Source organism: Stegodyphus dumicola, chromosome 9 (genome assembly GCF_044657685.1).
Source record: "Stegodyphus dumicola isolate Sdum_Otavi_A_Nest chromosome 9, ASM4465768v1".
In the NCBI taxonomy this organism is placed as follows: domain Eukaryota; kingdom Metazoa; phylum Arthropoda; class Arachnida; order Araneae; family Eresidae; genus Stegodyphus; species Stegodyphus dumicola.
In genome coordinates, this window is record NC_140776.1 from 127,627,748 (window position 1) to 127,640,238 (window position 12,491).

The following is a 12,491-nucleotide window of genomic DNA, read 5'->3' on the forward strand; positions in this document are numbered from 1 at the left end:
GGTTGAATGCTTGACCATGTAACAGCTTATATTGCAATATGTGACAGTATAATGCCCTATTGAAGGTATGAAGACCGCACGTTGCCTACTTGCGTTCGATATCGGCATAGGGACCCTGCACCTGGTGTGATGGGTTTGGGCAGGTACACGACATGCACATCTATATTCGGTTCGACAGTAATTGGAATGCAGATGGATACATTTCTGACATCTTATGTTCAGTGGTTGTGGCCTATCTTCGAGGACCCCAAACGCCATGTTCCAACAAGATAATGCAATACCACATGTTGCACGTCGTGTTCTGACCTTCTTCGATACACAGAGTATTTAGATGCTGTCCTGGCCTGCACGGTCGCCAGATCTGTCACCTAATGGAAACATCTTGTCATAGGTTGTTGACAGACTGGTTAGCCACCCTTCTCCAGATACACTGGTGTGCAAAACTTAAGCAACAATGCAAATTTTAATCAGATAACCGTGCAGTTGCAGAAAAGGGGTTCTTGCTATCGGTAGAAATGAACACGTAATTCATATGAAAGGTCATGCATATGCAAATGTCCGGAAAAAAACATCACATGATGCTACGTGATCGTACGCAAAACGCGTGCGCTCCACTCGAGACTAAAATAAAAGGAAGGACGAAGACGCAATCAAAGACATTCGCTGCAAGTAAAATATGGCTAGAAGATGACTTCACGAGTGGAAGACTGATCGGAAAGCTGGAGGAGGGGCGTAGTGTGACCAGTGTGGCTGATGATTTCGAAGTCAACAAAATTGTCATTTCGCGTTCTTGGAAAGCCTTCCAAACCATAGATACAGCTATTAGAAAGGTTGGTGGTGGCCACTCCAGCAGATAACTCAACAACTGCAGCAGATAACCGATATATCATCCTATAGACGAAAAGAGCTCAAAACCAGTCAGCAAGCTCCACAGCTCAGCAACTATGTACAGCAACCGGCGACAATTGTCGTGGTTTACTGTGTCCAGATACCTTCACAAAGATGGCCTATTCGCCTGCCGTCCTGAACGCTGCATCCCTTTGAAAGTTGGCCATCGGCGCCACCGTTTAGAGTGGTGCAAGGAGCGAAAAAACTAGGCATCTCATCAATGGGGTCGTGTCCTCCTTACGGATGAGAGTCGTTTTAGTGCCCCAAGCGATTCTCAACGCCAACTTATTTGGAGAGAGATAAGAACACGGTTTAATCTCAGTAACATCGCGGAAAGAGATCTGGAAAGTGTCCTGGAGATCTCGTCTGGGGAGACATTATGCTGAACGGGGGGCACAGAGCTCCACGTTTTCGACAGAAATTCTGTAACCAGAGATTGCTATTGTCAGGAGGTGATCCTTCCATATGTGCGTCTGTTCCGAGGTGCAATTGGACCAGTCTTCGTTTTTATGGATGACAATGCACGGCCACACTGGACTCCTGCTGTTCAAAAGCTACTGAAAAGTGAAGATATCACTCGAATGGATTGGCCAGCGTACACCCCTGATTTAAATCCCATAGAACATGTGTGGGATGCTTTGAGGAGACGCCTTGAGGCACGATTACATTCTCCGGCGAACACCCAACAACTGAAACAGATGCTGATTGAGGAATGGGCACTCTCAGCTCAAGATCTGTTGGACAATCTGGTGCTGAGTATGGGGAGACGGTGAAAAGCAACCATTGCAGTAAGGGAAGGGCATATCCCATACTAAGGAACATCTGCTTGTTGTTCTTCCTCTTATACAGGCAATCATGTGTAACGATACTATGAGTTCAATAAAGCCTGTTTTTGTTTAATTCCATACTGTATGCATTGTATTTATGCTTTCGTCATCGTTTAAATACAATATGCTGTCTCTTATTTCTGAATTTCATGTCTCTCAGATGATATCTCGTGGATTTATGTCAAAAAGAACACTTGTTGCTTAAGTTTTGCACACCAGTGTAATATGGTTGATGAAGTGTGGCATTTAATCATTTTGTTTTCATGCCATGCTGTTTACATGCAATAAATATCTTTTTTGTATTTGCTTTCCTTCATGGTGTCGCAATTTTAATAGCCAGCAGTGTATTTGGTAAATAAGCTATTTTTTATGCTTTATACTTATCCAAATTGCATACAACACTGAATGTTTTTTTCAAGGACAAGATGAGTCCAGTTGCTTATATTGGGGAAAAATTCATTTCATGGGTAAGAATCATTTACGTTCTCTAAGAGAGAAATCACAAATACCAATTAAACTTCCATGTGTATCCATATTGGCATGGATAATAGCAAGAGGTGTGGTCAATAAAAACGACACAGAATCGAGTATTTAACTTCAAGATTTTTAATCCCACAAAGATGAGATGATTTGCTTATCCTTAGTTCAGTGGCATAGCTAGGGTGGGGCAAGGGGGGCATATGTCCCCGGGCGCAGCATCCAGGGGGCGCCAAATTGATGGTACGAAATTTTGGAATGAAGTGTTTTTCATTCGTGGCACACAGAAAGGGGCGCAAAATCTTCAGCTGTCCCTGGGCGCTGAGAACCATAACTACGCCTCTGTCTTATTTTAAATATAGCAGAATGAAGTGTCGTTTTATTACAGAGGTTACAAACAACATAGATCGAAGTGTATTAGTAAGCGGAACCTGAAAAAAATGCATGTTTTAAATTACTGTCTTAACTTTTGCCCCCCTTCCTTTCATTTTGCTTAACGAAAGCCAATTTTATTTCATCATGCAAGATTCTGTCGTGTGTACTTTTGAGTTACAGTTAAAGTTGAAGAAGTGGAACTTGTAAGTGACTAATCGCTTGAGTTCGTGAGATAGTAAATAAAACTTGAGAAGGGTTAAAGAACCTTTATTATTAAAAATTAAATTCACAGAACTCCTTCTTGGAGTTTTACAATAAAGCCGCCACTCGGGCTTGAACTTAGGAAACTAAAACTTAACTAAACTAAAAAGATATAGCTGAAGCTGTGAAGATTCTAACAGAGTTGGCCCCTTAATGCTGAATAACGGCAAAGGTATCAAGGAGTTGATAAAGGCCTAAGTACGGCATAAGAGAGAATAGCCTAAGAAGGCGAACGCGCACTAGTCAGAATCACTGGTTCTCTCTAACGAAGTCAGTAGAACTTCACGGTTAAATATCTCTCCTCATTTGCATTCAAACTCGATTCTAAAACTACGTTCTGGCCGGAAGTTGTAAGTTGAAATTCAGGAAGACAGAAAAGGAACTTTAACTCAAAATTTAACTGTTAGATAAATTAACCTAATCTTTACAATCATAAAAAATCACTAGCTAGAAAGCTAATTATTTGTATGATACTTAGCAAGTCTGGCATTTAACACTGGCACACATAAAAGTTTTTTCACATTCAACTTACTGTATTCCTTTCAAAAAGAAAAATTTTTGAAATCAAACTGCAATGTATGCAGAATTTTTTGAGCAAATTAAAAGTGAAGATTTATTTGGGGAAGAGACCACTCTCCTCACATGTGGTACAGTCAGCCAATACAATTATCATATCTGGACAAACTAAAAACCAGTTGTAATCACGAAATGGGTAATCCTCCTCCCAAAGGAATGGTTAATGCTATAATATTCAATACCAGGAAGCCGGGGTATTGTAAATGCAATTTTTCTGAAGGCTAACTGGGATTTCTTAATGTCACTTTCAAACACCTGCTGATTAGGAAATTGTACCATGACCAATGATAATACATCATATGATGTCAGCTATAATAACACTTTCAACCCTTGATAGGTGGGTAGCATTTTTCCATTCGACTTAAACAGTGAGTGAAGCCCAAATGTTATTTTGTCTGAATGTCATCTTACTAAACTGATAATTTAAAATAAGGAATTACCAAGGTCCAGATAATTCTGGATCATATATGTTATACTGCAGGTACGGCAAAACTGCGGCTCGTGGGCGGCATTTTGAGCCTTTCAGCTTAACTCTCTAGGAAGAAACAGTTTTTTTTTTACATAATTTAAATAATATAAAATGTATTTTGAAATACATTTTTCTTTATCAATCAGTACTTTAATTTCTTAAATTACAAAATCTGTATAATATTTTAAACGATTTCAAACTGATCATTGCTAATCAACATAGTGACAAAAAAAATGATAAATAATTTCTGTGAATTATTCATTTGGGTATATTGCCTTTAGAGCAAACAATAGCTAAATAACACAAAGGAAAAATACAATCTCAATAGCTGCGATGTAGTGTCTCAGAAAATTTACTACTTTTATTCAGTTCTCAGATAGCATGGTAGACACTAAAGAGATATTTTCAGGGAGAGAAAATGCTGCTCGTACCGGGGCTGTTTTGATTTCGGGGTAAATTTGAGATGTATTCATGTGCAAGCTTTGTAGCTGGCAAGATAAGACTTCTGACTCGTTTTTGATCAGCAGATGTATTAAAGTGAATTTTCCACCCCTCAGCAAATTAAGTCTTTTCTTATGTATTTTTCTGCACATTGTACCCATTTTCATGTTGTAGCTGCATATTTTCGACAAATGACACTTTTATGATGATTAATTGGTAATTCAAAAGCCATTTATTTCAATTATCAAAATATTCGGGGTCGCAGGGAGGATGGATTTCTGTACTGCATTGGCAGCGATTTCAAATTTTTGTCAACAGCGAATTTTTTAGACAGATATCTTTCAACTTCACCATAAACTCTTATTACAATTATGTTGCGTCGAGCAATGAAGGATCCATTCTGTAAAAATTTATCTTTCCTACAAAGCTTTTATCAAAACACAGTATACTGATGCTGATGAAATTTTTGTTAGCTTATGATATTTCTTCGCATGTTGCTTGACAAATTTCTTCCTTTCTAGCCAACCATACGTGTCACAATACTTTTGTCCGTTGACCTTTTTTATCTCTTAAGTTTTCGGTCTCTTCGTAGGTCTGAAATATATTACTTCACAAGAAAGAATAACCCAACGGAACTACTTCATATTGATCACATCGAATCTCAGGCAATGCACTGTGAAATTCTTTTGAAGTTTTGCCATACAGATTTTCATTTTAGCGTACAATCTTTGTTTTCTTACAGCTATCATGCCCTAGATACTTTCAGACTCCCTTTCAACTACTCTTAAGTGCTATCCGCGATTCAATTCACCTATAGATGGCGCTTTCACACATTAGTATGGTGGATAAAACTCGGTATTTTGATTTGTGATCTGACTTCGTACATTCAAAAAGGGAGTTACTTAGCTCTTCCGAAATGTTTGATTTTGTCAAGGAGGCGTAAATTCTTGCTGTATTACTGAAGCAGATAGCATTTTAAAAAGCTGATCATTTGGTAGTGCACGGAATTTTACTTGAAATCCAATGTACAAGTTTTGGCTTTCTATTTAAGGATAAGTTCTATAGCGTCCTGATCGCATGAAATCGAAGGACATTTCATTGTTAAAAAGGAGAAGTAAACATTTTTTTTTAAATGTTCTCGTTCATATAAAGGCTGGCTGTTGTAGGAAATCACTATTTTATTGTATTGCGACAGGTAGCTGATTTTAACGTTCATTGATTGTAAACAAATGATTTCATATGTGTTTAACTTGGGATTTGCAGAAAATATGTGCAGTCAAAAGTGTCTTTCCCCCCTCCCATAAAAATGATATTGAATCAGTATATACTAAAAATATATTGATATATTCTATTCGTCTATCGTATTTATATCTATTATATACATAATAGCACTAATTATCAGATGCAATTTTGAGAATATCAACAAGCAAAGCACTTAAAAATGAAAAAAGACACTTGTAATAGAAATATTAGTATTCTATATGTATTATAAAAAATACATGCAATAAATAATACCATCACCATACATTTCAAAAAAAAAAAAAAAAAAAAGAGCAGATTAAGTATTTTCTACCACTCAATACTTGAGAAAGCAATCCTGGCATATAACATGTAGTTAACTTTTGATTACATGATATTACAAGCAGTTTCTTTAGGTTTGTCCTACAAGTAGATAAAACGACTGAACATATAATGTCCACAACAATAAAAAATAAACGTTTAATTACTTTTCGATCACAACACGCTTCACAAACAACGTAGTATTGTCAAACGTAAATACTTATTTTTAATGTTTCCACCTTTTAGCCACTAGATGGCGCATCAGAGGGCTGTAATCGCGGATCTTCACCGTAACTTTCTCTAATCATTTTCCAAACATTATGCAACACTTGGCTTTCAAGAACAATCAGTATTTGAAAGCTGACATTACTCGCAGATTCAGATTCACATCACTTTTCTTTCATTGGCAGAATTGCAATGTCAATCATTTATGAAACAATTGAACTTCTGCAACATCGCCTACTTCAATATCCTCTCACTTGGGAAGAATACACTATCAATAACCACACGATTACATCTTTACGTATCTAAGAAGTAAGTTCTTTTTGCCTGCCAGTTACGTGGTAGTAATGTATTGATTAGCAAGGTTTTCCGAAAATTTCTTTCCAATAGTAAATTAAATTTTGTGCATTAATGAAACAAATAAGCTAAAAGTAAGGTATCAGGTTTAAAAGTAAGGGGTCATAATTTTAATCTTCCTTGGGGTATGATCAAAGTATCTTCATTTGATCAAATCTAATAATAATAATAATAATAATAAATAAGTAAAGCAACAGTCTTTTGACGAAATATAATAATAAAACAAAAGACTGGGGTAGTAAAAGAAATAAGATCTAAATATTAATGAACAAGTTTACTTGCGTTTCTAACTTTCTTTCTTGCGTTTAATTGCGTTCTTTACTTGAGTTCAAGTTTGCTTGCGTTTCAGAGTTTCTTAAACTTTTTTCAGTCGCGACCCCTTTTTCTCATTTTCTTCGCGACTCCCAGAACCTCATAATATTTACAAAAATTTAATAAGTATTGCGCAAATCTGACACGCCGGAGTGAAACTGTCAATTTTTGCACTTGTACTAAAATTATAAAAAAAATGCGTCGACATTTTTTTTTTTTTTCTGTATTGTCTTATCTTTATCTATTGTCAGATACATTGTGTAAAAATATTTGGTAATTGTAAAATTATTTTAATAAGGAATATCAAAACTGCTAAATTTTTTGGCGACCCCCTGCTGCAGGTCCCGTGACCCCCTGGGGGTCGCGACCCACAGTTTAAGAAACCCTGATTTAAAGTATGACATAAGTCAGCCTGTGTCCAATGAATGAGCTCATAACTGTCAGTAAAATTGGCTCATTAAATGTGCTTATCAGAGAGGAGGAAAATAGATACACATTTCCAAAAGAAAACTAAAATCTCTATAAATCAATAAGTATAGTAACACAATTTAAAGCCTTTTTTTTAAAGTCTGAAGTCACATTTAAAGGTACAAAATACTGATTTGTTTCAAATTTTAATTTTAATTTGAACACTAACTTACTTATTTTAAGAATTCAGTTGAATTGTTCACATTAAAGTGATTTGATGATAGATGATATTTACATAAAATGATTGAAATAACTAGTGAAATTTCCACATTAAAATGGCTACATAAACATTCCAAGTATCAACATATGACTATGTTCAGGAGCCATGGGAAATAATAGAGTCTATTTCAAGCGTAAATATATTTACAAAATATCTGACGTCAAAAATGTTGTCCAATGAAAATATTTCTCTGAGATCATAGTGACGTCATTCCTGAAATTCGGCCAAGGCAGCTTTGAGGGTCATGAACTTCATTCCTGGTTTTTACTTCTTTGTCAACCAATCAAGTTCTGCATAGTAGTCACGTGCTTTCCATCAGGGTTGCAAGTCATCATGCGATAAGAAACAACGCAAGCTGTGAAGACGTCAGGTGGATATGTTCTGACTCCGTACTTTTATCCTTTGTTTTGTTCATTATTGTTGGCGTATTATACTACATTACGTTTAGTTACTCCAAAATTAATCGAGGTAAGTGCTTCGTTTAATTAGTAGAGGCTTTTATTATTATTTTGAATATGAATATTTAGTCTGTGTGAGTTTGGATGAGTATCATTTTAGATTGGTTGACTTTTAGGCTTAGTATAGCTATTTCCTCCTCATATTTTTTTTGATATTCTAGAGTTAAATGTTGATGTTAATCCTGCATTTTGTAACTAAGGCGCAATATCGTTACTATATATAGTAGAAAATAGATTATATTGTGTGTTTCTTGAAGAAAAATAATTGCGTCGTATTTGACTGTGTTAAAAGCTTCAGCGTAGTAAGCTGCTCATAAAGGGTTATTGGGAAACAAAAGTTTCCTTCTTTCGGAGAAATTAAAAGCTAATATTTCGTTTATTACAGATAAAATTGGGCAATTGGAAACAGTTACTTCAAGCTAAAATTGATGTTTTAATTGTTTTAACAATTTGTCGAATAACTTTCACATAGCATATCAACCAAGGTGTTTCAATTAGAGGTACCATAAATTAAGAGTGTGTCGAGGTTGGGTTTCACCCCCCATTTTTTTTCATAACAGACAATTGCGTATATATTTTGTTTTGCGAATTTTTCAGTAGTTGTATTTTTTATTTATTTAAGTAACGAATAAACAAAGAATATTTTTTCATTTCAATTTTTTTTTTATTTTTTTTTATTTTTCGTAAATTAATAGAAACATTGGTATTACATAATTGCGATATAAAATCTTGTGTGTATTTTGATTCTGCCTAATATCGCTTATTTTAAGAGCTGATAGGTTAAAATTTAAATAATACTTTTTTTAAAAATTTATTTTACTTTGAGAATACTTAACCTTAATATCACAGTCTTTCAACACGTGGTAGGTAAATTTGTACTTAATTAACAATTTAAGTAGTAAAGGATTAGATTTCTTTATTATTCAGTCTTCTCTTCTCATTTCTAATTTTAATCATGTTTCTGTAGTAATAAAATTAATTGGAAAATGTTAAACGTAAAACATTAGCAAATTATTATCAAATAATTGAAGTCGTAATTTTAGAAAGTTTTAAACATAAATTATTCGAGAGAAGCTATTGTGAATTTTTTATCATTCAGTAACATATGCAGATGACTTTAAAACTATCTTGTGAAACACACTGTGAATCTATTTACGTCTTAAGAATCTGCAGATATTTGAACTTATTAGCATGTTTGTAATGTTACATGCTATGTTTAATATAAAAATATCAAGATTCATTATCTGCTAAAATTTTCCATTTTCATGTTTCTCTGTTAGAATTTTGAGGTTAGTTTCCTCTATGTTTTGATAGGAAATTACTTTCATTTTCAGATTTTCTAGAATCTGATGCTTTGTGTATGCATATTCATAAATATAATAAACATATATTAAAACATACTAAGTTATGCACAGTGTAATAATATTTATTCGTCATGAACTTCAAGTTTCTAGATTTTTCCAATTGAATAATTACAAAATTCTTTGCCAATCTGTGCATTGAGTTCTCTGAGACTGTAGGAACTCGAGTTTGGTTGGAACATTTAGAATATAATGCCTGCTTTTCTCCATTCTTTTTCTCTGTTGATTTAAATGTGTCATATTTTTCATTGTAAAATCAGTATGAAATTTTTGTATTCTTTTTTCCTTGATGCCTTAAGATTATGCTTATTTTAATAAATGGATACTTAAGCTTTAATGATACTGGAGCTGTCAGTTCTTTCTGTTGTGGTAATGCATGTATCTCAGAAGGGTAAAAATATATTTATGGGTGCCCCTTCGTGATTTTTGGCGGTACATGAACACAGAGTTTATTTTGGCTTCGTGTAGCGGCAATTTTTGCACCACCAAAAATCACTGGTACACAAAGCCAAAATAACAAGTCTAAGAACTGCACTGTATCATAACTCTGTATCCATGTACACATCAACCTATTTTCACTTAAAAAAAAAAAAAAAAAAAAAGAGAGAATTGCACAAACTTGGAATTGTGCATATATATAATGAATGTATAATCTTAATTTCTATTTTAAATCAAACAGTAAAATAAGTAATTTCTATTTTAAATCAAACAGTAAAATAAGTAATTTCTATTTTAAATCAAACAGTGAAATAACATAAAAATGGAAATTAATCTTAGCACTACACAAAGGAAATGTCCTAGAAATTCCTTCAGTCAAACAAAATTCCTAAACAGCATCCAAAAACTTCCTAAAATTATATTAACTAGAATCTGTATACTGGTTTGCCACATGAATTTACAAAAATATGAGTGAAAAATAATCTCTGTAGTGCCAGTATCCTTCAACGTTCAACTGTACTCATATCTTTCATAGAAACAGAAGAATTGTAAAGGCTACTAAGAAAATCTTTGATTACACACCAGTGAATTAATGCTTTTTTCCTTTCGTTCCATATTGTACGTAAATTCAAATTAATCTTACCACATTTAGCCATTTTGCTGTGTAAATCACAAAATAAGCAACATACTTCCTAACCACACAAAAACCCTTTCAAATCTTTTCCTATTATTCAAAATCATCTCAATCATGTAGCCAATTGTCTTAATAGGATTTCCATAACATTCAACTACTCGGGACTACCATAAATGAAACAACATCGCGATAATCCAAGAGGCACCCTACAATATACTCTAACCCTCAGAAGATTACATGCTAATTAGCCATGTCTGCTATGGAATATAATTATGTATAATTCCTGGGGAAAATTATCTGATAACTTATTTTCAGCAGCAATAAGTATGTTGTTATAAATAGGATATATTTTTTCCCATCATTATTCCATCAGTCTACCTTTGTCTTTTATATCTACAAAGAATTTTTTCTAGGTACGTATAATCTCGCAGTATGGAAATTGAAACATTCTTGGTTGTTCATCTGTATTCTGCAGTATTTAAAAAAGTGCTTAGTTTAAGTTCTTTATTTTTCTTGTAGACTAGTAAAGATTTTTGCAAGGTATAAATGTATTCACGAAATTGTGAAGGTTTGTTTCTAATTTTAGGAATCTTACTTGGACTTCTTAACCTTTTCGCGACGAGTGTTTTTTTTTTTTTTTTTTTTTTTTTTTTTTTTTTTTTTTTTTTTTTTTACAACAGAACAATTTTGATAACATAAACTATGAGTAGGGTACACTAGAATGCTAAAAACTAAGATTTTATATTTTTAGAAAAATTTTGAACACTGATTTAGGACCGGGACATATATGTCCTATCAGTCCTGACTGCTGGGACATGTGTCCCAGTAGTCTTCAATGAGTAATTTTGTAAAGAAAACCAATGATTTTCTAATCATAAAAATTTATTTACGAATGGTATGGTTTGAAACAATCAATGCACAATGCGACATTACACAAGTGCACGATTACGGCACCGAATCAGTCAAACGCAAGCATCACGTCTTAACCTCGGATTGTCTCCGTTAGCTTTGATATTACCCGTTCCCCGAGTGTGCCTTGAACTTCACCCGTTTCTTTTCCAGAATAAATGTTCATGTCATATACATATCCTGTTTTTGAATCACATCGCTGCCAAATTTTTATTGATATGAGCTTTCGCTTTGGCTCTGTTTGAAAGTTTGTTTCAGACATGAAACAACCTCGTCAATATAATATGTTTTACTTGAATTTTCTGGTGCAGCAAAATATAGTTTCAACAGCAACGTTTTACATCTCTCTCTTGAAATAACATTTTTTATTGCTACGTTTCCCAAAGAAGGATTAGATGACCAATAATGAGAGAATTTCGGCACCCTATTGTAAGACATGACAAGCATATCAGAGGGGTCTGTAGGGTGACTTGTTTGTCCTAACTTTTCGAGTTGTTGGTTTGTGCATTGAGAGATCCAAATCATTAAGACTTTTTGGAAATATCTTGAGAAACACGTCCAATTCAGTAGCTAAACGATTTAAGTTGAATAACAAACTAGGCGATGACTCTGCTGGAATTGTCATTCGAGGTTGGAAAGTTGAATCTACATGAAACCATAAGATTGGTTTGCAGCCTGAAGCATTAGCTGATAGTATTTCATCAACTAATGAAACTGATGCCATATCAGTATCACTCAAAGCATCGCAGTTCTTTGGAATTTGGGGAATGGTATCATGATCGATATCTGTTTCGCACTCGTCTGAATCGGATGAGTACTGCAAATTGTGTGTTGGATCTTGAAAATCGGGATCATCTACTTCGTTATCTTATTCTTCTAAAATTTTTTTGATTTCTTCATTAGTAAATCCCCGCCATCGAGTCATTTTAGATTGAATTAATATGTGCCTAAATTAAAAATAATAAGCAACTATTTCAAAGGTAACCGAAAAAATATAATATCTAGAGAAATGATCACATAGGACTGTTGGGACAATGTGTTCCCACTATCCAAGACGAGAGGGACACGAATGTCCCGATAATAAAAACGGAAGTAAAACATAGCCACTTACCAGTTTATTAGAGGTAATCAGCTTCGTGAGTAACTTGTCTGGCCTTAGATGTGTGGATAAATCAAAATTTAATCGAAAACAGGCGGTATTTTCCAAAACTAAACTATTTACGTTCGTAGAGTATGGA

The 12,491-nt window shown here is 34.2% G+C and overlaps 1 protein-coding gene across 1 annotated transcript in view; it reads left to right on the forward strand.

Annotated features, from left to right (window-relative positions):
• The first annotated feature begins 7,766 nt into the window (after positions 1 to 7,766).
• The window catches only part of drn (zinc finger AN1-type doctor no), a 34,417-nt gene continuing 29,692 nt past the window's right edge, over positions 7,767 to 12,491 (forward strand). The window contains exon 1 of the mRNA XM_035351135.2: positions 7,767 to 7,921. The gene's annotated coding sequence lies outside the window, so the exon portion shown is untranslated. The remainder of the gene's footprint in view (positions 7,922 to 12,491) is intronic.